The sequence below is a fragment of the Mytilus californianus genome, unplaced genomic scaffold, assembly GCF_021869535.1.
Source record: "Mytilus californianus isolate M0D057914Y unplaced genomic scaffold, xbMytCali1.0.p SCAF_2, whole genome shotgun sequence".
Taxonomy (NCBI): Eukaryota; Metazoa; Mollusca; class Bivalvia; order Mytilida; family Mytilidae; genus Mytilus; species Mytilus californianus.
In genome coordinates, this window is record NW_026262668.1 from 103,492,117 (window position 1) to 103,516,784 (window position 24,668).

Sequence of the window (24,668 nt, forward strand, 5' to 3'; positions counted from 1 at the left end):
AAAAATGAGATAAATCGTGTATTTTTTTATCATCACGTGATTCTTATGATTCCCGCTCAAATTTACATTGTCATACACGTATCCCTTACCTATCAAACGATTGATTTGAGTTATAATTCATTGTCTTTTTTGCGACATTTATCACTGATACTTTGCAAATGAATGTTCCATAAATGTGTTCATTTACAGAAACGTCAGAAAGGATTCTTAAAGAAGAAAGAATGTGTTCAGCTAAACCATTCACTAAACTCGTATTGAAAGATGCAGTCCTTGCGCAGCACTTCTTCGAGTTTTACAGTGTCATAATAGCTCGCTGTCAAATTAGACGACCCCCCTTTTTCAAAATAACTGACACTAAATAACTATGAATAAAAAAATAATTCACAATGAAGAAGAAACTTTAATAAATCGCTTTCAAGCATTTAATTGAATTTATAGAAGAAATTCCCTATATTATAGATTGTATTTTCAAGAAGGTGTGCTCGATTAGGAATTGTAGCGAGTGGTTTTGTTTAATAGGTATGACATTTAAAAATGCTATTATATGAGTCAAAATACAAACGACTTTTCTAGGCAATATCTTTTATATGTACATATTTTTTTCATCCTTTTTAGTGATATACAATTGATAGGCATCATTGAATTGGCTTAGACTACATATATGTTTGAAGTGCCTTTGACATAAGTAAGGAACATATATGTTTGAAGTGCCTTTGACATAAGTAAGGAACAAAAACAATAAGAAACTAAGATTTCAATGTACAATGCAGTCACGATGGCAAGCGAAATTGAATGTTTGCCTTATCGTTGTTGTTTGTTTTTGCACTGCAAATAAGACAAGTTCTTATTGAGGTTCCCTCTTTTGAATATTTCATGTTTATTTCTTCCATAATACACAATTTAACCATTAGACTTTAGAAACAGCCTTTGGGGTTTTAATGTACATTTTGTACATGTTTAATTCTAAATATTTTTTCCCACACTTTGCTATTGGTCCATTTTAATTAGTAGGATAACATATGTTACAGGTTTTTGCCTATATCCAAAGGATGTTGATGATTTTCAATTTCATCATTCAGAAGTTAAGGATGTTGAAAGATTAAAAATGGCATGACACTAATAAAATTAATGTAAAAGAACAATCTGGTTTACTGTCTATTCTGACAGCTCTTGTTTTGTGTATTTATTGGATCCCTGTCAAAAATATTTTAGACAGTACCACCTTCCATCCATGACAGCCACTGTTTCCATCATGGTTACTTTATATAGAAGTAGGGATCACTCTAAATATCTGTCAAAGTAAACTGTCACCAGGACACGTAGTTTTACAAAAGTAAAACAGTAAAGTCCCTTCTATTTAATTTAGGATATAAGATTAAACATGTATGGTACTTGACCAAGCAAAAGAGATGAACCTTAAGATAAAGAAATTTCTGGAAAAGTATACATGTAATTCCAAGTCATTACCAAAAATTGGTGAAAACATACTTAGAGTGAATGAATATCAAGATTCCACAAAGGGCATTACAGAGGAATTGAGAGATGAACTAACCAACTATATTAGTACTTTTAAAGAAATTAACTGGTCTGTTCCAGATATACCATCAATGGTACATATGATACTATTGCATTTATTCTGCAATATTTAAATTATACAGGTACAGATATCTCGCACAGCTACTGTTTGTTTGCTGTTTCCTGGGCTAACTACAAAAAATGATTTATGAAAGAAATGTTCTGGTTTTAATACTTTTTTTAAACAAAGTTGCTATTTTACCACAAAATGTAACCTTTTTGCCTGATTTATTGCTCAATTTAGCTAAATTCATAAATTTTGGTTTGTAGTGTAAAATTACTTGGATGGGTGGTATACTGCATTCACATTGTCTGACTTTCCGGCATTTTTGTCCAAGATTTCTCTGTACACATGGGTTGGGAATGTCAATGATTTCATATTTGGTACAGAGCTAAATAATGTTGAGTTTAATTTTGAGCTTATTATGAGAGCTTTGTTCACTAAAAAATAGAATATTTTTATTAATATTTTGCTTTTTCTAAACATTAGTGTGATTACATTTCTTTTTATTTATTTAAAAGACTTATTTCAGATCATTTGAATTTGTAAAATAATGTAGTCATTATTAGTCTGAAATCCACTTAAAATCATACAAAAATACTAGAGGAGGTAGAAATTGTCAAGTTAGTAAATTTGGATTGTTTACATGTGCTTCTGTGTTTGCACAATTCAGGATAAATTTCATCTTAGGGAGCAACCATTTAACTTCACGGGGGGTTTATGGTTTTTTGTCCGAGTCAGAATTTTTGTTTCGCTCAAAGCACGAACATTTTTTTTTAGTTTTTCGACGCTACCAATCAAATTATTTCTTTCAAAATTTAACACTCTTAGGTAAAATCAGATTTCTTCCCTTGTATGATTGGAGTTCGTCAGGGTGAAAATCTTTCCCCTTTTTTGTTTTCCATATTCTTAAATGACTTAGAACATTACTTCAGAGAACTTCATGTTTTACCTCTAGAATTGATTAAATTAATTATAATGAATTACATGAATTTTTAGAAATTTTTGTTTTGTTGTATGCAGATGATACCGTTATTTTTGCTGATAATTATGATGAAATGCAAAATGCTCTCAAAATTTTAGAAAATTACTGTAAAATGTGGAAACTTAGTGTGAATATTGGTGAAACTAAAGTGATGGTTTTTAGCAAAAGAAAAACGAGAATGGATTTTGATTTTAAACTTAATGGTACATCTCTTGAAATTGTAGATAGCTATACATACCTTGGTCTTTTGCTAAATTATAATGGATCATTTGTTTGTGCAAAGAAAAAACTTGTGGAACAGTCGCAAAAAGCACTTTTTGCTGTTTATACAAAGATTAGAAATTTACATTTACCCATTGATTTACAACTTAAGTTGTTTGATTATCTTGTAGAACCTATTTTATTATATGGATCAGAAATATGGGGATTTGAAAACATTGATATAATTGAAAAAGTTCATCTACAATTTTGCAAGAGAATTTTAAATGTGAGATCAAGTACTCCAAATTTTATAGTATATGGAGAATTAGGAAGGTTTCCACTAGAAATAAAAGTAAAATTAAGAATGTTATCGTTTTGGAGTAGAATGGCTAAAAATGAAAATAAACTTAGTAGTTTTATGTATAAGCTTATTTTTAAATTACATACTGATGATATTTGTGGATTTAAATGGGTGTCACTTGTGAAATCTATATTTGACAATTCAGGATTAGGTTATATGTTTTTCAACCAATACTTTGATTATTTAACTATCAAACCTGTTATAAAACAGATTCTTCAAGATCAGTTTCTTCAAAAGTGGTTCAGTAATATTGATAACTCGTCTCGTGGCAAATATTATAAGTTATTTTAAACTCGTTTGGTTTTGAAAATTACTACGTCTTCCAGAGGATAAAAGAATCTGGATTTCAAAACTGAGAACATGCAATCTTAAAATTCCTATGGAAACTGGCAGAAATTACAACATCGCTAGAACCGATCGCATATGTACTTTATGTAATGAATGTATTGGTGATGAATATCATTATTTATATGTATGTAATAATAGTACTATAACTGAACTTCGGAAGAAATATATACCGAAATATTATACAACATACCCATCTGTACTGAAAATGCAAAATATGCTGTCATTGTGTCACTGTCAGTTATTGCAAAATTTAGCTATATTTATCAAGAAACTATCTACTTTCATTTAGTAAGATGCATGTATCTTTAGAAAGTACACTTTTGTTATTAGTTTCCTGTCTATTCTGTCATTTATTGTATTTGATTTGTAATTTGTTCTCGTGTAACTGGATTCAGAATATTTTTTTTTTCATCTGCTTGACCACAATATTTTTGCTATCAAATTGGAGATCAGAATATGTTTTTTAGGAAAAAACCATAACCCCCCCCCCCCCCCCCCCCCCTTTTGAAGTTAAATGGTCGTTTCCTTAAACACTTGTGCATTTAATATATGAGTCACTGACTTAAAAAATAAGCAGTAGAATAATTATATTTGGTGTATGGAACACTTGTACAGTGTACATGTGTGTCTGGCAGGGTTCATCTGACCTTGACCTCATTTTCATGGTTCCTTGGTCAGTTAATCAGTTAATGTAAGGTGTACATGTCTGTCTGGCAGGTTTCATCATGTTCATATTACCTTGACCTCATGTTCATTCGTCAATGTTAATTTTTTGTGGTCTGGTCTGTTTTCAATGAAGAAACTATAAGCTCTAGGGTCTGTGAGATGTAGGCTTAGGGGATGGGGGTTGGAAGACATCCCAAATTGGCCCCAGAAAAGACTTAAACAACAAATTGAATAATGTGCTTTCAATGTTATGAAATGTACAAAAGCAGTTAGATTATTATTTATTTATATTTTTTACACAGGTACATGTATTCAGACTGTTGACTCCAGACCAAAAGTTGTGGATAAAACTGTAAGTCTAAGCACTTCAACAACAACAGAGAAGGTTTAAAAAGAAAAAATATTAAGCCATCAACTTTAAAAGACTATCAAATTGAGTGCCTTAAGAAGGAAAACATAAAACTTAAAATTGCAGTAAAACGTGGGTATTTTTACATTTAAAACTTTTCTGATTTGCCAGCTTTTCCTTAAAGTTCATGTTATTTGAGGAATTCAGTTTTAAGTTTTTTTGATTGTTTTTTGTGAAATATATTTACAATTTGTATGATTATACAGATTCGGGACGATTTAGAGTTTGACATTTTGTGTTGACACCTTCAACATATAGTATTCAACAATAGACTAGTAGACTCCTTTGTATGTCCTTTGGTTACTGTTAATTGCCGTTGCGATGCTGTCTCATTGACGTACACCCCACATCTCCTTTTATTCACTCATGTTAAGTTCCGTTTGATGTACTTCAAAATGGGTCCGTGGCAAGTCACAATTGAACGGCTTATTGTGTTTATATTTTAGCGTTTTTTCTTCTTTATATTATATTATTCGAAGAAAATTAATTAAAGAAAGATGTGCCAAAACCAATTGAACACAGTAAAACGAAAAAAACATATCCCCTCCCCCACCCCCCCCTTCCCACCCCCATTTCTTCTGTGTTTGGCGACCAATGTGGAAGACATACCGCATCTACATCTTAACGAGGTCTATTGATCTGCATCTTTATATTTCTCCTGTTAAGGCACATACTTGAAATGTGTTCTCATTAAACTCGGTCCCGAATTCGGAAATATAGTTCCTGAACAGGACTAAATATTTAAAAATTCGTAATAAATTCCATTGAGCACACCACTAAAGAAATCTAGTTTTGATTATTTTGATTTTAATTCTCTAACTAACTTTAACTTTTTCCGTAGAATTTAGATGACACTGATTTAAGAATTGGAAAAAAAAATGAAAAAGTTCCAAGTTTTATGACGGAGCTTTCTCTCGTCCCTTTTATTTTATTTCATTTTTCGAAAGGATGAATTTCGAAGTTTGTACAAATTTGTTTATTGTTCAACTATGTGATATATGACACCGCGTGCTCCCTAACAGTATTACATTTATATGTTCAGTGAGACACTAATTCCGTGTCAAAACTCCAATTTGATAAACAATTTTAAAAGTTTTAAATCTGGTAAGGGATGAACGAACTGTCAAACGTTCTGACCAGAAAATATTATACCCCCTACTATCATCGGTTGGACATAAACTAAAAGGATCCTTAAACTGTCTGCAATGAAATATTCCATACATAACCGTTTTTCAGATTTCTTAAAAACCAATTTGTGAGCAACGACATTTAAGTAAGACTCCTCCCATGCATCATTTTAACCAAAGACAAGAAATAAAATAACAACTGATTTGGGTAACGTGTAATTATATTTTTTCATCTTGAAGATTCATTCTCATAAATTAAATTTTATAAAATTCTACGGAAGATGAAAAAATGCAATCTGGTAAATACATAAATGATCTGAATTTCTGCCTCAGACAAAATTATCTTGATATGAATTATTAAAGTACGTTAAAGAAGTAAGTTGGGTACACCTTTTAAATCCGGACGTGTTTGAAACTTCGTGTTTAAACTTATAACTTCTAAAAACAAATGAAATGATTATAGTATATCGCTTCAGATTTTATTTTCTCAGACTTAATTTTGATTAAGTAGTTTTTATAATTCACCCCTTGAAAGGAACTAAATATATGGGTCAAGTGAAATGACCAAGTAATGATCAGTGCATCTGATTACACGCAACTGGATTAATTATTACATTAAAATGCTATTGTCAATAAAGTCATCCAATTTTAACAACAAAATGTGTAAAGATTTAAAATATCACTTCAGATTATATTTTGAAATAAAATCTGTTCCAACAAAATATGTGTATTTAACAAGCAAGCATTTCATGCAGGCTATGCTCCCCATCCGTCATGCTTCAATGCATTGGGCCAAGATACGTTCAGATATGTTGTTTATGTCGAGTAATGTCATTTTGTTGGAAATCTCTATCAGGGCATGTGATATTCAATTGTATCCTACCCATGTGTCAATTTTTATAGAGAAAAACAAGACTTACAAATACAGGCAATAAAATATTGTGTTATTTTTGCGAAAAGTAATAAAATAATATGTCCAGTTAATTTTTTAAATATAGTTATATTAAAAATTATAAATCTATTTTTCGTCAAATAACATTCTATAAGAAATTCAAATATTCATAAACTTCGAAATGATTCCAGTCATATCTCATATGCAAGAGCCAGGGAATTATTACTAGAACTAATCACAATATTTAGGACTTGACAAAGTCTAAGTTTGGATAACACTCATGAAGATGTGTCGGTGCTGCTTCAGTTGCTAACGCTGGTATTTCTGTTAGGACTTTAAAGAAACATGGCAGATGGAGATCGGACAGAGCAAAGGCTGGTTACTTTTAAGAAGACTCGAAAGTCCAGTTATCTGTTTTAATCAAAATTTAGCGGAATTTCATAAAAACTTTAATTCTTTTTCCCCGTTCTTTGTGTTTTGAATTTGCACTTGTTTCTGCAATTTGCGTCTCCCATGTGAGAGTTTGTGTTTATTTGATAAATATTTTATGTTCGTTTCAGTTTACGAATTAGAATATAAATGTATTTATCAGAGTTGTACAAACATTCGAACATATAAAATTTTGTTTGTTTAAGCCCATGTCACACTGTCACGTTTCGACAGCTATGTTTTAGTACGTTTAGAAATGCTACGTTTCATGTAATTTTTTGTCATTTTTTAATGGTCCGTACATTTTACTAGGTTTATGCCACGTTTTGTTACGTTCTTCTACGTATTGTTAGGTTTTTCGATAAATACACGGGGCATTTTCAACTAAGTTTTAATGAGTTTCATTACGTATAAACTACGTTTTACTACGTTTCACTACGTATTAATAGAGCATTTGCATTATTCACGTATTTGCTGGCGTATCCGTATCGACGTATCGTATAACACGTATATGAGGAAAGGATAAATTAAGCCAGGTTGGTCCCGATGAAGATATTTTTTAATGCAAAACATACAATAAGAATAGTTAATCGTATATAAAAAGTCACATACCTATAATACTAATAAACCCAATATAAGATTAAATGAACAAATTGGTTCTTCGGGCCGCAAGAGCTGCACACAAACAAACAACCCTACTTAAAGTATCCCTATGACGTCTGTAAAACGTTCCAACAACTCTAAAAAGTTTGAGTAACCGAATAACATGCTCTACATAGACACGATACCTTCTCACAACACGGTTAAAATGTCTTAAACTTCGCCTACGGGCAAACGGACGTCGATTGATTTGAGATGAAGTGAATGGTGTTATCAAGGGATGTCTCGATGGATATATGCAGTCGCCAAGTAAAAAACAGTGTAGCGGAATAGGGAGCTGTCCGTTTACGGAAATCTCCTACATCAGAGCAAACGATTGAGCATCGTTAGTATGTCCTAAAAGTCCAGACTCTACATGTCGTATTCGCAATTCATTGTCAATAACAACTTGCGTATGTATGCAATGAAAACGACGATTACCACTGTAATACATCTGTTGTATTTCGTTGTTCGGGCGATATATTTCGTGCGAGGTGCCATTTATACAACCTACGACCACGGGAATATATCTCCATCTGCCCCGCATACCCAACCATTCCTCGCTGCTTGGGCAAGTTATAGTATGGCATAAATGAGCCTCAAGTAATTGCCAGGATGCGTGAACAATGCGTGATGTTTGGGAAATGCTCAAGTCAAAGATCAGAGAAAGTTGATTCATCAAAGGGTATGATTTCAACCACATAAATGTCATCAACAACTGATTTCGGCGATCAATCCGGGAGGGTCTACGTCGGGTAGTAGGAAGCATATTCTGATAAAATGAATGATAAATATCTAAAAATGTTTCTGTTGTTTCCCCTGTCGAATTATAAAATTGGCGACGTCGCAGAATTAATGATCCAAACACATTTCTCCCCTGGCGGTGTGGAAATGGGGGATCATCCCAAAATAATAAGTTTCTAGAATTTGTCATAGAACGTTCTGGTGGAGCGGTAATCATCGAAAACAATTCATTCAAATCTACATCAATAGGCGATGAAAAGTTTCAGAGCATTTCAAGGACTTGCAAAACGAAGTCCATACCGGCATCATTTCTAGAAGAAGAATGAAGAAGGAACCAAAATATAACAAATACCATTCTACGTTGATCCTAAAACAATAAGGAAAATATAAATAAACATTATAAAACACACAAATAGCTTTTATTTTCTTAATCTCTCTGATCAAAATATATTTTTATTCGCAAAGGTGAATGTTGTAAAAAAAAAAGGGGGCATTAAAATTGAACGTTTTGGATACGTTTTTCTGAATCGAGTACACCCTCATTCTTAAATCAGATATATGAGGCTCTGAATGTTGATTGTGTCTGATTGTTTGAGTTGATCAATTTATATCAAAGAAGTTATAAAATCCGAGTTTATATCAAAAAATGTATTTTAATAGCGATATATACTCAATTTTTTTTCCCTGAAGAATAGATCCTTGAGTTATGGTAGCAGTCAGGATTCTACTTCGTCAAAATTATCTCCCCATTACGCCAGTTCATTTTTACAATCGTAAAAAATGGAAGCCATTGTAGGGATGACGCGCTTCCAATTTAGCTCTTGAAAACCGATAAATTTATCCACATAGCACCATTACGATCCTTATATGCCAGGTGTATTTTAAAAGACAAATGTATCTACTAGCTAATGAGCATCAGTTAATGTACTTGTCTGCATTCAGTCAACTTAAAACTATTGTCGGATCGGTTGTCAGGTGGAATTTTCGGAAATTAATAAACATTTAAAAAAATTCTAATTAAACATTTCGTGGAAGGGCAGACTAAAAATTGTCAGTGGTTCAAAACTATAAACCCTAATTATCACACACAAAAAATGAAGTTTTTTCGAAGATATGCATTTTGAAGATCCAACTTAAAAGTCAGTCGTCAAGTACTTTTAGTAAAAATTTGCTATTCGAACACACCTACTCAGTTTTTGTGATTCATTAGAAAGGTATTTCACTTGACCCATATATTTAGTGTTTTAGTACTGTGAACTTTCGATGTTATAAAGTCAACCTGTAGCCTTGATATATAAAAATAATAGAATCTGAAGCGAGATGATGTATCAAATACTCTTGCTTTATACGTTTTCAAGACAAAATATTTAACCCAAACACGCCCTAACATAAAAAGGTGCACTCGATTTTATCTTTTCGGTGCAATTGTTACCCATTTTTTTGAATTTTTTCTTGAGTTACATAATGGAAGGGCAGAAACGAAAATTAAGGAACAAATAGATTGATATGTTCTCCGTCCGTGGTAATAAAAAAATAAAAATCGGCGGTTATGCATTTTTTAGATCCAACTGAATAGACACCCATGTCGTCGACTTGATTTCTAATTGTTCTGCTTAATTATGTAATAGATAAATTGAAAACTTATGCAAATTGTATTTTTATGATAAAATACTTCGTAATTTAGCCGAAAACTGTCATTTTATTTGTTTCTATTAACTTTTAAAATTTTTGTTACTATAGCAAACATTACAGTAAGCATTTATCGCCTTCTCTAACAAAGAGCTTCGATTCTTTTGTTCTATTTCAACTGGGTTTCCGCCTGGTAGTGTTTGACAAAAGTTAGAAACTATCCTCGTGCGCCCATTTTACACGTATCGGCGTACGTATCAGAAACCGTCAGCACGAGTGCACCTTACAGACGTAGACAACTTGAATACATGTCGAATAAAGATATGAGTATGTATTTTATGTGTTTACTGTACTTTATTTACGATTTTTAGATGTATAATATTAATAGTATACTTGACAATATAAATGTAAATAGTACATACCATAATTGATGCTAAATACAGTTTCCAGTGAAGAAAAGGTGTGCTGGATTTGATTGATACTCTCAGTCCGAAGCAATTGAGCAACCCCAACCCCTTTTTTCGGCAACTTGTATTTCATTTTTCATTCTTATTTTGTAAAACACAATAAAAAAAACTCATCTGTCTCTAGCGTCTCTCATTATTGAGAAACTAAAAATGATTGTACAAATTAACCATTTGTTATTAGTCATATCATTTTAAAGGGGATGGGTTGCATTATTCTAAAAATCCTGATCATCGAAATAGCACACGAGGGGCGGATGCATGATTTGCTATTTAGAGGTGCACGTCTATGGAAAATATAGGATAAAACAAATTAGGAAAATAATAAAAAAAAAAAAAAAAAAAAAAAAAAAAAAATAATAATAATTAAGGATTATGTACCCTTGTGTTGATTCAATGCTAAACATAAGGAAATTTTATAGAAAATCCACAGCCCTTGTACTCTCATTTTTGGCAATTCGGTGCTTGATAGATCGAGATTATTGCATGCAGTGCTACAATGATTTCCAATAAGACAAGTTTATAAATTTAGATATTGGTTAAAACTAATATAAATAAGGACAAATCCAAGTACACTTTCTAGGGTGCGCTCGACTTTAGTGACTCAGCACGAGGTTTTTAGGAATTTAAAGGTTGTTTAGGAATTTTTGTAAACGATAAATGCTAGCACATCATAAAAAAACAAGTGAGTAACCTATGTTTAAAATTTTATAACAAAAAACTCTTTTTTAAAGTCTGTGGATTTTCTACAAAAATCTTGTTTTATTTGCCACAAAATCCCCTTTTTCTATTAAACACAATGAAACAATTAATAATAATGCTTTGCACGAAGTTTCCCCTGAGTTCATGTTCAAAATGGTCCATCTCTATTATTCATTATTTTTGCTGTTATGATACTATTGCGGTTTAAAAATTTCGTAATTTCTTGGCTACAGAAGGGGTCATAAACCTTAAATGCGTTCTAAGGGGATGGCGCACGCCTTCAATGCCCCCGTCTGGATATCCACAAAAAGTAGTTCATGTTTTTCACACTGTTACGAGTGAAAAATACATAAAAGAGATGAAAATGAATATTTCTTGAAGATTTAATTTTGTGATTGAAAGGGATGTAGAAAACAGGAAAATTAAACTATCCAAGCAACATGTGCCAGTTACAGCAATAAAACGGACGATCCCATTATTTGGACATGGGGAAATTGTCATCAAAGTTGTTCTTCCGTCTGATTGATAAATATAAAAAACAAAATGTGGTGTGATAGCAAATGAGACAACTCTCCACAAGAGACCAAAATGACACAGAAATTAACAACTATAGGTCACCATACGGCCTTCAACCCGCCGTCAACGTCTATAAACCTAACGTCCACATCTCATAACCAACATCCACATCTCACAACCCGCCGTCAACATCTCGCAACCCGCCGTCAACATCTCGCAAGCAGTCCTCCGCCTCTCTTAATCAGTCCTCTACATCTCACATCAGGCCACAACAACCAGCGTCTCGCAGAATTCCAGCCCCAATACACAATATCAACGAGTGAGTTCGCCGTCATTTAAGGGATCTAGATGGAGTCGCTCAGCCTGATCAGCAACATCAGGAATCCTCAGACGATGATGTGCGTCTTGGAATGGAAGACGCATGGCCAGAAATATTGAAAGATCCTGCAAGATTTCCACAAGACAATTGATGCGGAAAAATGAAATTTTGAGGCACAAAATGTTGAAATATTTTTATAGATATCGACATGATATCTTTGGAATCTCTTCATCAGGCTCTTCCGATACTGAGTCCATGGAATAATGTACATTGGTATTAAATATAACAAAATATACATGAAATGCTTGTTCAATTTAGTGGTAAGGGAACGAACTTTTAACAGATTGGGGTTTGTGTTCTTTCATTTGTTTAAAAAATATATAGAACACAGAATAAAGGATGCTGACAGGGACGGATATAACGTCCGTGTGCCTCCTTTAAAACACTAATAAAATTGAGAATTGAAATGGGTAATATGTCAAAGAGACAACAACCGGACCAAACGGCAGAAAACAACCGAAGGCTACCAATGGGTCTTCAACGCAGCGAGAAAATCCAGCCCCCAGAGGTGGGCCTCATCTGGCCCCTAAATACAAATGTGTACTAGTTCAGTGAAAATGGGCGTCATCCTCGACTTCAAAACATATAAATGAACTAAAATTAAAAGAAAAAAACATACAAGACTAACAAAGGTCAGAGGCTCCTGACTTGGGACATGCGGTGGGGTTAAACATGTTTTGATAGATCTCAACCTCCCCTATACCTCTAGCCAATGTAGAATAAAGAAACATACAGAAATAAGCACAATAAAACTCAGTGTAAAAGAATTCCGAATCCGATGTCAGAACAGGCAACAAAAGAAACTAAACAAAATGACAATGATACATAAATTAACAAAGGACTACTAGCAGTTACTGATATGCCAGCTCCAGACCTCAATTAAATAATATTATTAAATGTTTTTCCTTTTTAAACTGAATAGCTGCAAAATATGAAGAATTTGATGAAAGTATACTAAATTCCAAAAAAAAAATGTGTAGAATACACAAATGATGTTATAGAATAGCCACTTTTTTTTTTAAAGACAAAGCATACAAAAATGCAGCCCCACTTACCCAAATCAATACCTTTGTGTCGTAAGAACTTTAAATAGCTGGAATTTAGGGGAAATACATACAGGAACAGATTTAAATATAAACTGTGGTAGTAAAGCAACAATCATAACTTGTATAGCAATCAGTGGTGGATCCAGATTTTTTTTAGAAGGGAGATGGGGATGGGGATAGTCTCGCTTAATTTTACGGTTTTACAAGCAGTTTGGGGCCCGGACCATATTCTGCCAAAATTCAATGAGAATATTTAAATAAATCCTAGATAAGGGGGGACCGGGCCCCTTGTTCCCCCTCTTAACCTGCCTCTGGCAATAAACACACTTTTATTGATACATAATGTTCCTGTAAATTTTCAAGGCGTAGGCAAGGTGTGTTCGATTTGATCCTTTCATATTTGTATATAAAAAAGATACACTTATCACACACAGTTCTTAAATACGAAGCATGTATGTTCCTGATCTTATAAAAGCAATGCCTATTTAGTGTTTTAACTATATATCATCAATATTTGGTTCATATTTTACATCTGTTTAGTTTTAATTGAGGTCGGGACTAAAACATTATTTTATACAAATCTGCCCGATACGTATACGTCGATCCGTGCACGTATATAGATACGTGAATAATGCAAATGCTCTATATTAAAAAGGGTTCAGTACGTTTCTAAATCGGTTCACTTCGGTTGAAGTACGTTTTCGCACGTTTTCCTACGGTTTTGCACGTTTAATCTACGTAGTATCACATGTCAATACGCTGTGATCATTGATCTATGAAACGGCGTCATTAATTATTAAAATTCAGAAAAGACAGAGATGTAGAGAGGCAGCAAAATAAGTCCAGAAAATCAAGAGACTTCAACAGAGCTATTTTATGGTCTAAAAATTTTGATTTTTTTGTACTCTAAAAGCAAGATGTTTTGGTTTTTTTTTCAGATAACATTTTTTGTTTAGTGGATACATGAATCATGAAAATATTTCAAAGCCTTGGTGGGAACCTTGTCAATGCTTTCCCTTTTATGTTAATTGCTCTTTTGAAATGTTTTATGTTGCACATTGTCGTTTTAATTCCAATTTCCCTCCTACCGGTATTTGATTTATCTTTTTCGTGTGTTTCAAACCAGACCGTTCTGATGAGGACCAGAGGCAGAGGAAGGGGTCGTGCAGGGCGTGGTAGAAGCCGCAAAGTTAGTCCGTCGCCTGATAATGAAGTTACTAATACAAGTGATACAAATAAGCAAACACAAAATATTAATTCTGACGTGTATTGATTATACGTAGAAGAAGGTAAACATGCGTAGTAATACGCATCGACACGTAATAATGCCTAGAATAACGTAATGAAACCTAGTAATGCGTACCATGAAGCGTAACATACCGTACAAAAACTTAATGAAACGTGGCAGATACGTACTAAAACGTAATAGTGATTTGAATCAAATACGTTTTAGTACGTATCATATGGTGTACCATTTGGTTCAAAAGGTATTTTTATCGGTTAACCGCTATTTATATACCGGTTAACCGCTATTTTTATCGGTTAACCGCTATTTAATGTCGGTTAATCGCTATTTTTATCGATTAACCGCTATATATTTGTCGGTTAACCGCTAATTTTATCGGTTAACCGCCTTTTTTATCGGTTAATCGCTATTAATTAAACGGTTAACCGCTATTAATTTATCGGTTAACCGCTATTTTTATCGGTTAACCGCTATTTTTTATTGTTAGTCACTTCTAATTTATCGTTTATGAACAAAACAACTAATTACTAGAAATAAGTAAGTGATTGATGGAGGAAGTTTATCGCTTAACCTGTTTCAACAGTAATTTGAATTGCTGACTCCTCCCATGTTGGTCAATTATTCCCACCCAACTTAAAGAATTGTTTGACGAACGCCCACTTGTTTCGAGCGTTGAGCACGTGGCAATATCATAGCACATAGCACTATATTGCACATCAGCAATCTTTATTTTATTTATGACAAAACGTATTGCTTTGCGTGAATAAATCACCAAAGAATGGATTAATTTACCTCTCAGATTCTCATCTTCTCCCGCCCTCACCTTTTTTTATATCTACGCCGACAAAACAAAGCGGTAGACGCTTTCCTGGTGATGGAATTTACAATTTTACCTCTTTATTCCTACATATCATAATTTCTAGATCGATTCGTGATTTGTTGGGTATTTTTTTTTTGTTCATTCTCTTTATAAAACATTGGAAAAAATATTATGCACTGGTTGTTTTTGGCTTATTAAGCATCTTTAACGCTTCCACAAGATACCAAATGACACAGAAATTAACAACTACATGTATTATAATAGGTCACCGTAAGGCCTTCAACAATGAGAAAAGCCCATACCGCATAGTCAGCTAGAAAAGGCCTCGAAATGACAAATGTAAAAAAATTCAAACGAGAAAACTGACGACCTAATTTATGTACAAAATAATGAACGAAAAACAAATATGTAACAGCAACAAAAGACAACCACTGAAATACAAGCTCCTGACTTGGGAGAGGCAGATACAGAATGTGGTTGGGTTAAACTAGAATACATTTTTCAGAAAATTTATGAATACCGGTAGCTTTTTTCTTGAAAATGTATCACTTGAGTTTTTATGAAGCGGTGTTTTGTTTAGGTAAAACACATTTTACTATCACATGAACCCAGAATCCTTCATGTGATGATATAAAACTAAAACCATATACTGTGACCTATAAGAGTCTAGTAGTAATTCGTGTCGTTGGATTGCTGTCTAAATGACATATACCATTGTTTCTAATGATACATGCAGAAAAGTCTAAAAAGAATGCTCATAGAATTATGAGAATAAAATGTTTCTTTGGAAATGGTTAAGATATATTATAAACCAAAAAACATTGGATGGCAATAAAATAGATGCATGGAATGTGCCACGGGAGTTTACAATACATTTTATGGCACAAGTAACACGATACCGAATGGCATATCTCCCTATTTCTAAAATATTTTGCACACTTTGAATTTGATCCGAGTTATTTTGGAATATGAAATACAAAATGGGGGTCACCATTTTTGTTTTCTTGTAATTTTCATAGGAAAACTTCAATTTTGGTGGCATAGGACAATGATCACTTTAGGCCAAATATAGCCCTGAATTTCAGCTTTATCGTAACATTTCAAAATCTTAAATGGATCTGTTTTTAAAAGATTTACTTTCTTGGTAAAAGAAATCTCTTCATAAGAGTGCATTCTTTGCTTCAAAATCAGCACATTTTTTATATTTTGTCAAAATAGGATGATTTTGTGAATTTCGGAAAATTCCGGACCTATAAGCTTGAGAAAACCCTTGGCTGCAACCTATGATTCAAAATGTTCTGTAACCAATTGTTGCCAATGATGATATTGAATCCCTAGACACAAAACTTTCTGAATTTGTATGGTGGCAAAAGTAAATTATGCAAAAACATGTTAAGAATTATTGACCAAATCAAATAAAGAAAACTTAAAGAGTCAATACTTCGTCATATGTAATATGATGTGCCAAATTGAAGTTATTTTGTAATAATTTAATTTTGGACGTTGTTTTGTTTATCAGCTCATAGACATAATTTTGTCATGTGACCGTGACGTCATCAACGTTTTTTCATGGTTTACTCCGGTTTAAAATGAAATTTAGAATTAAATTATAAAAAATGACTGTAATATTTTTTCTGTCTATGCGAAATAACATAAAAAATGTGGTGCACACTTTAAAATAACCCGCTACGCGGGTTATTCAGTGTGCACCATATTTTTGATGTTATTTCTTCATAGACGTACAGAAAAAATATTACAGTCATTCCTTAAATAAAAGTAATATCATGACTATTTATATGCGATCTGTGTAGTATTATGGCCTGTTTAAAAAAAAAACCCCATCAAAATCTTACGGCCAATGTTAAACCTTCGTGAACTTACATGGATATAATAAGGAAAAAGCCTTTTTCGACTTACAGTGGAGATCACTTCTAACCTCTCATTAGAACTGTCAGAATAATCTGTTATAAAACTGTTCTAAACTGTCCTAGAACAGTTCTACCTAGAAAAGTTCTACCCTAGAACTGTTCTAAGTAGAACTTTCAGAATCAGTTCCAGGTAGAACTTACCAAATCAGTTCTAGGTAGAACTGTCAGGATCAGTTCTAGGGTAGAACTGTCTAAAACTGTTCTATATAGAACTGTTTAAATCAGTTCTAGTCGTAGAACTGTCAGCAGAACTGAAGAAATCAGTTCTAACCATAGAACTGTCCGGAGCTTTACTTTTGCGCCAATTGGCATTTCATTTGCGCTAAAATAATCTTTCATTTGCGCCACAAACCATATTTCATTTGCGCCAAAATAAAACATTTCATTTGCGCCAATGATACAGGTTAATACAGGTAATTAGTAAAACAAATAGTTATATTTAAAGCAGACTTTTCATAATAACCTCAAAACACAATTTTTGATTGCATCATAAAATATATGTCTCCGAAATCAGTCGTCGTAACCATAATGAAAGCAATATACACGGATACGTTCTTGATAACAGATATTTCATAATACAATTCTGTTATAAATTAACGAGATCATCAAACCCAAAAGGAAGCACTATACACTGGAGTAAGACCAAAAGTTCGTTCTGACACAAGACTTGTAAGCAACGGCCCGGATGTACTCATGTACACTGGATAAACTATATGTGTGGTCAAAATAAAAGATTACAGACTTATTTTATATTTATAGTTTTATATCTAAGTGACTATCAGTTTAATGTATAAGAAATGAGCATGAACTTACTTAGATATCAAAGGGGAATACCCTAAAAAAATCTTATTCACGATAAAACGATTTATATTTTTTACTTTTCCGTTAAAAGTTACATGTACAATGGCGCAAAAGTAGTTTTTATTTTTTGGCGCAAATGAAATATAACCTTGTGGCGCAAATGAAAGATTGGATTTTGTAAAAAAAAATTGGCGCAAATGCAATGCGCCCGAACTGTCAGCAGAACTGAACAAATCAGTTCTAGCCGTAGAAATGACCAAACCTGTCATGATTGTAGAACAGTTCTAAATGACGTCACTGCACTTAGGGCATCTCACTGGTCACCATTCAGTGTTATTATTATCGTTAATAAAGACACACGCAAAATGAGAAATTTTTAATATATATTATATTTTTTTGAACGTTGTTTTCAATTTAAACTTTTTATATTTTTTCGTTTGGGCTTGTATTATATTTTCCTTCGGGTTTATATGATCCGTTCAACCTATTTCGACTCTTTAAAATTCAAGAGTCTATCCTAAATTGAGGTAAATCATATGGCCTTCCAAATACCGTTTCGATCCCTAACATCACTGAAGAGACATTTATTGTCGAAATCCGGATATGGTGTACAAATTTTTGCACCTCATGTTTGTAGTATACCATCTTTTCCACAAGTTTATTGTTTTCTGTTTGGTATTTAATTAATATTAAGATCCATTTTGTTAGATCTGGTGATCAATTTATTTGGCAATCGCCAATGGCAGTCAGCAGGGTTTAAGAACATCAGTTGTTCGACCTGTTAGTCAAATGCGTTTTGTTAAAATAGACTTTTTCACTTTTTTTTGGTCTTTTGGAAATTGTTGTTTGTGCTGTATTTAGACCCCTCTACCAAGAAATTTGTTTTGCATGCACACGTATTAAAATTGCGGTTTTTATCTAACGCAATCATAGGTTTGAACGTTGTTTTCAATTTAGACTTTTTATATTTTTTTGACTTATTTATATTTCAGACAGAGAGTTCTTAAAACTGGTCTATGGATAGAACTGACTAAATCAATTCTAGCCGTAGAACTGACCAAATCAGTTCTAATCGTAGAACTATTCTAGTCGTAGAACTGTTCTAGCCGTAGAACTGTTCTAGTCGTAGAACTGACCAAAGATTTGGTCAGTTCTAGGTAGAACTGTCTAAAACTGTTCTAGGGTAGAACTGTCAGGATCAGTTCTAGGTAGAAATGTCTAAATCAGTTCTAGGTAGAACTGACCAAATCAGTTCTAGATCAGAACTGTTCTAGCTAGAACTGTCTAAAAGGTGTCAGGGTGACAGTTCTACATACTGTCCTAGAACAGTTCTCCTGACAGATTTGATGAGAGGTTAGAAGTGATCTCCACTGTATCTATTTAGATTTTTCAATGTATGGCTATTTTCTTATATATGGAGAAATAAGACTGACATAATATCCTGGATTGTATACTACATGTAATTGCATGCATGTATAAAAATACTAATGTCACCATCCCTTGTTTTTTTAGATAAATTGCTTCAAAGTTGATCAATCAATACGTTTAGAATTTGACCGAAAACGTGTACATCAGTGACGTTATTGAATATAGAAAAAAATTAAACGTTATTCTTTACTCAGTCGCTGAGGTTTTGAAAAAAAAATATGTGTCGGGATCTGACAGGTGTTTATTTTAGTTTTATTTTGCCTGTTATTTTTCGTAAATTTTATAGTTATTAAATATGAATTTCTACTGATTTAATTTATTTCGTCCTACACAGGGATATTTCACTATCGTGTGAAATCCACACGAATTTCACCTCAAACGAGCTTAAACGTGAAACTCACGTGAACTGATTTCCACGTGAATTTTATGATAATTTCATGTATAAATCACAAGAACTTTGTACAAGTGAAATTCACGTGAATTCAAATAACAGTTATTCATATAATATCTAAATTTTCATATCTAGTTAAAATTATGAAAAATATCATATTTATTTTACCATACTTGTCGATGGTGATGCCACCGCTGCATCCATGCATGAATAAAGTGCTCCAAAAATTTGTTCAGTAAACAGAGATGTTGAAGTACAATTTAAACTGATTGATTGATTGTTGCTGTACGTTCATTGGCAAATATTTCATTCATGCCCAGAACGATACAATAAAATTTGAAACAGTTTTGTCTTTAGGACACATTGTATGCACCGGTCAAAAATATTAAAATTCTGGTGTGAAAATTATTCAGAAAACAAATATCCTGATCAAATACACATTCGAAAATGTAAAATAACAAATCCAAGGAAAATTCAAAACGAAAAGACCATTTCATGCTTATCGACTGGCAGGATAAAAAGCCCAAACACAACAATGAATGGAAAACAACTGTCATATTCCTGAATTGATACAGGCATTAATATAATATATTCTGTGTGCGTAGTTAGTCAGACAAACCTTCCAAACTGTATGCAAAATTTCTCTTAAAAAAAGTTCAACATTCTGCATGTCATTCGTGGAAAATTAGACCAAAAATAAATCTGAGAATATCTATATATGCACCCTCTTTATAAGTAAAACACTCTGCGCAACATTAAAGTTCCAGCTTGAAATTATACATTCGGGAGGAGTAAACCGGAGTCTGTACTCCGCGTGCCTTTATTTATTATCAAAATGCCATATTCAACAACCTGTCATTTAGAAAAATAATCCTGACGAAATGCACACCTTAAGTATATGCAGTAACATTAAGAAACTAATTTAAAAAATAAAGCTTTTAAAAACTGTAGTCCTAAGAAATTAGTCGTATAAGGGTCATTATCAAAAAACATGCAAATTTCGATGAAGTAATATTTGGAAAAACGATGTCATTGTTTAAAACATTTAAATGTGTCCCTCTATTCTATAGTATGGTAGCAACTATTTTCAGAAATATGCAATGGGAAAAATGAAGGGTTCCTTCAATTTTAACAATGTTAGGTCATCCTTTGATAGAATCGTGTCAATGGTGTTACCAATTTAAAACATGCATTTAGGTACTAAATATTATTGTTAAACATCAAACAACTGTTCCAATTTGTTGTTAAGGTTTAAATTACTACTTATTGACATTATTCCTCTAGCTATACATTCTTTTTTAAACATAAATTTCAGAATACATTGTCGTTAAAAAGTTGGCTGTCCTAATTATGGCTGTTGTAAATACTAAAAAATACACTTAAATTGAATATATGTATAATGTATAAGATGAAATGATAAGAATATGCTTAATCCTTCGTATACAACCTAAAAACGCTTTCATTTATGAATAAAAATTAAAAAGTATCGCATTTTTATATAGTAACACCACTGACTCTTCAGTAACTCCAATGACACAAAAATATCACCATTGACAACACATTTCAAATTTTACTTTTATTAAGTACTGAACACAAAACAGAGAACACTGAGCAAAAGAAAAAGAAGAAAAAATAATTCTTTGGCTTAAAAATCTCAAATTATATAACATAATATCAATAACTAAAAATGTCAGTAGTGTTACTAAATAGTGTCATTGGTGTTACCAGCATACACCAGTTTTTGAAAACTTTGTATATGTAATACATGATATTGTTAAAACATTGTTAAATAAGTATTGTTGGTTATAAATAATATGATGTTTCGCTTGTTAAACATGAAAGAAACACCAAAAAATGCTGATTGTCATAATATATTCAGTGTTGTTACTAAGCTGGTCAATGGTGTTATTTTATTAAAATGGTCTCACCATTGACAGTAACACCATTGATTTTCAGGTGTATTTTAAGGTTTAGTTACAAAATAAGGGCTCCATTCCCCTATTTTATATGTTGTTCCTGGTGCATGTTTCTACAATCAATATATTTCATAATTCAAAGTTCAGGAATTTAAAAAAAAAAAAGATTTTTATAAGGGTACACCATGGACACTATTTTCAATTACGATATAGCTTGTACTTACTTTTAATATTTTTTTACTAAATTTTCAGCATAAATGTTTGTTTTCTTTTGCATAACATGCTTACAGGTAACATTGCTAAGAAAGAAACTATTGTAAATGCTGAAATATTGAGAAAGATAACTCTTACCCTACCAATTTGTCTTTTGGTTACACCATTGACTTAAAAAATTAGACTTTTCCTTTTGGTTAAATTTTTTATTATAAAACCAACATACACCTTCCAAATCATTAAAAAAATGTTTGTATGTATCAAATGCAATAAAAAGTGATAATTTCTAATAACAAATGATATGAATAATAACCCTATTTCAGGTCTGAAGGGATTTATAGTAAAAAATAACAGTTGATTCTGGCTATATCCAAGGGTTTGAGAAAAAATTAAGAATGTTTTTATAACATTTCATACTGTAAACTGTGTATAGTGTATCACAAAACATTCATATCTTTCATATGCAATAGTTATTTTGATACATTTTGATATAGTTTCATGTCTTTTGACTTGAAAAGACCAAATAACATAGTTTTGCATGTTTTTTTTATAATGACCCATAAACCTTATACCAAGTAATGGATGGACGGTCGAAAAACTGTCATTTTTTCGTGGGAGCAAATTGTATGTTAGCGTATATATGATGATGTTCTATTTTATAAAGCATTTGGTGACAAAATAATTTTTTGAATATATGCAGTAGTTCATAGTTGAAAGGTAATTTGTAGCAATGTAAGCAAGCTAACATCTACATCATTTGGTCTTTGGTGGAACTTGTCTTATTGGCAATCATACCACAACTCCTGATTTCATAATGGTTTCAGTTTTCTCCCGAAATTCAAGAATTTTAGACTTTAACAAATGTGTACTAAATATGCTACTGTGATAATTAAAATCTGGCTATTGTTGTGAACATGTGCAAGCCTCGCGCTTTAAATATTAAAATGTAACTGTCTCGAGTAGAGAAATATCGTAATACACTTGTTGCAGTTGTGGAATCTATATATCCATTCATTCACACACAAAATTGCCAACACTTTGAACACCTTTTTCACATACATACTTGTATACTTGTTATAAAAACTCCTTATAAGACAGCGAACACCCTAGGGCTTTTCCTTACGCCTATGTGAACATATGCCTCTCCCAAAAAAGGCAACTTTGATAATCGTCTTTCAGTCGTTGTGTCCCCCCACTTTGTGAAATGGTGCGTTAACAATTTTCATAATCTATACTTGTACATTATGTCCAACTCAAAACACCAAAAACACACCCATCCCCTAATATCCAAGCGAATGAATATAAGACCTAAATGATTTTAAGATATCGCTGGTTTTGTTTCAGTTTGTTTCTTTCGTTTGAATAATATAGGTAAATGAAAATATCTCTTAATAATTAATTTTGTTTTGCGTTCGAAGCGCTTTTCTGGATTTACTTTCATCAGAACGCAGATCATCTCTTATTGCGGAGCCACGCATTTATTTTGATGATTTATTTGTTTGTAAATTTCGAGAAAATAATTTGAAAAAATTAGATCTGAATTATTTACTTTCATTTCGTCCTAACCAAGTGCACATGTATTTCAAGCCTTTGTTCACTTTCTCCTCATTCCGATGTTGCTGTCCTGTTTAGACTGCGCATATACGAATCCAAAGCTAGCAAATAGTTTCATAGCTATATAGGATTTCTTCTGAACAGTCCAATACATTTCAGAGACTGTTTACACTTGGAACACAGGGAAAGTTTTTCGGTCAAATAACCAAATTAAACTTTCTTTTCTTCATTCCATGCCAAACAACTATTTTCTATCCGAGTTTGAATGTCTGCCCTCGGGGCTTTTATGCCTGATTTTTTTCGTAATCTGTTCCAGTTACATTAATTTTCCTTTTTCGATTTTGCTAGAGGTGTTTTTTGGCGACCATTAAAAAACGAATGAGTTTCTCAGCGAAATTGTATTAATAGTGGTACAATTCCTCGTATTTTCACACATCATCCTTTTTATAAATTAGATTTCTACTTTCAAAACAAAATTTCATTGGGAAACAGTGTGCATCATAAATAAGAATGTATTGCAAACAAATAACCAAAAATAAAAAAAATCTCTGTTATGTTTAAGGATATATATAGATAAATCGTACAAAATTAATGCTTACTAATTAATAGAGACAGCTACGTTTGAAAAGTTTTTTTTCAAATGTAAAGAATGAGCAGAAGAACTGTCGTAAGACGACGAAACAATCAATGTCAACTTATTATGTATTGCATTAAATCTCCGATCGGCACTATGCATTTAGGCAAAGTTAAGTCAAAATTAGCTTCACCAATATTAGACTTCTTTGTTGCATAAATATTAAATTTTCACCTAGAAAATGTTTAGCTGTCATATATCACCATTTCAAAACCAAATTCAACTTAATTGGCCAAGTTGAATTAAACAGCTTTACATAAAGTTTAAATTATAGAAACCATATATATCCCGAATTTTTCGTGTATAATTGTGTATGCCAATTCATAACAATATTTAAATCTTTAAGAGACAGATGCCGAATCACTAACGACTGAAAAAAACCTCTGACAGTGTGAAAACCTTTACGAATATACTTCATAGCACATTTACCCTAAAATCTTAATGCAAATTAATGGACAAAATATTTGGGGCTAAAATTATATCATCCCACAATTGTTTTGCATTAATTTTTTATTCCTCATTCACTCGAGAAGAGATCGGAAATTCGTCGAGTAGCGGTCAAATTGATCTGGAAATGGTTGTGTAAAGATCGAGTTTGGAATACAAATATTTTACCGATCAGTA

General features: G+C 32.4%; 1 long non-coding RNA gene across 1 annotated transcript in view; it reads left to right on the forward strand.

Annotated features, from left to right (window-relative positions):
* Positions 1–4,437: 4,437 nt before the first annotated feature.
* Positions 4,438–24,668, forward strand: part of LOC127730640 (uncharacterized) — a 35,548-nt gene continuing 15,317 nt past the window's right edge. The window contains exon 1 of the long non-coding RNA XR_007995207.1: positions 4,438–4,489. This is a non-coding gene — a long non-coding RNA (uncharacterized LOC127730640). The remainder of the gene's footprint in view (positions 4,490–24,668) is intronic.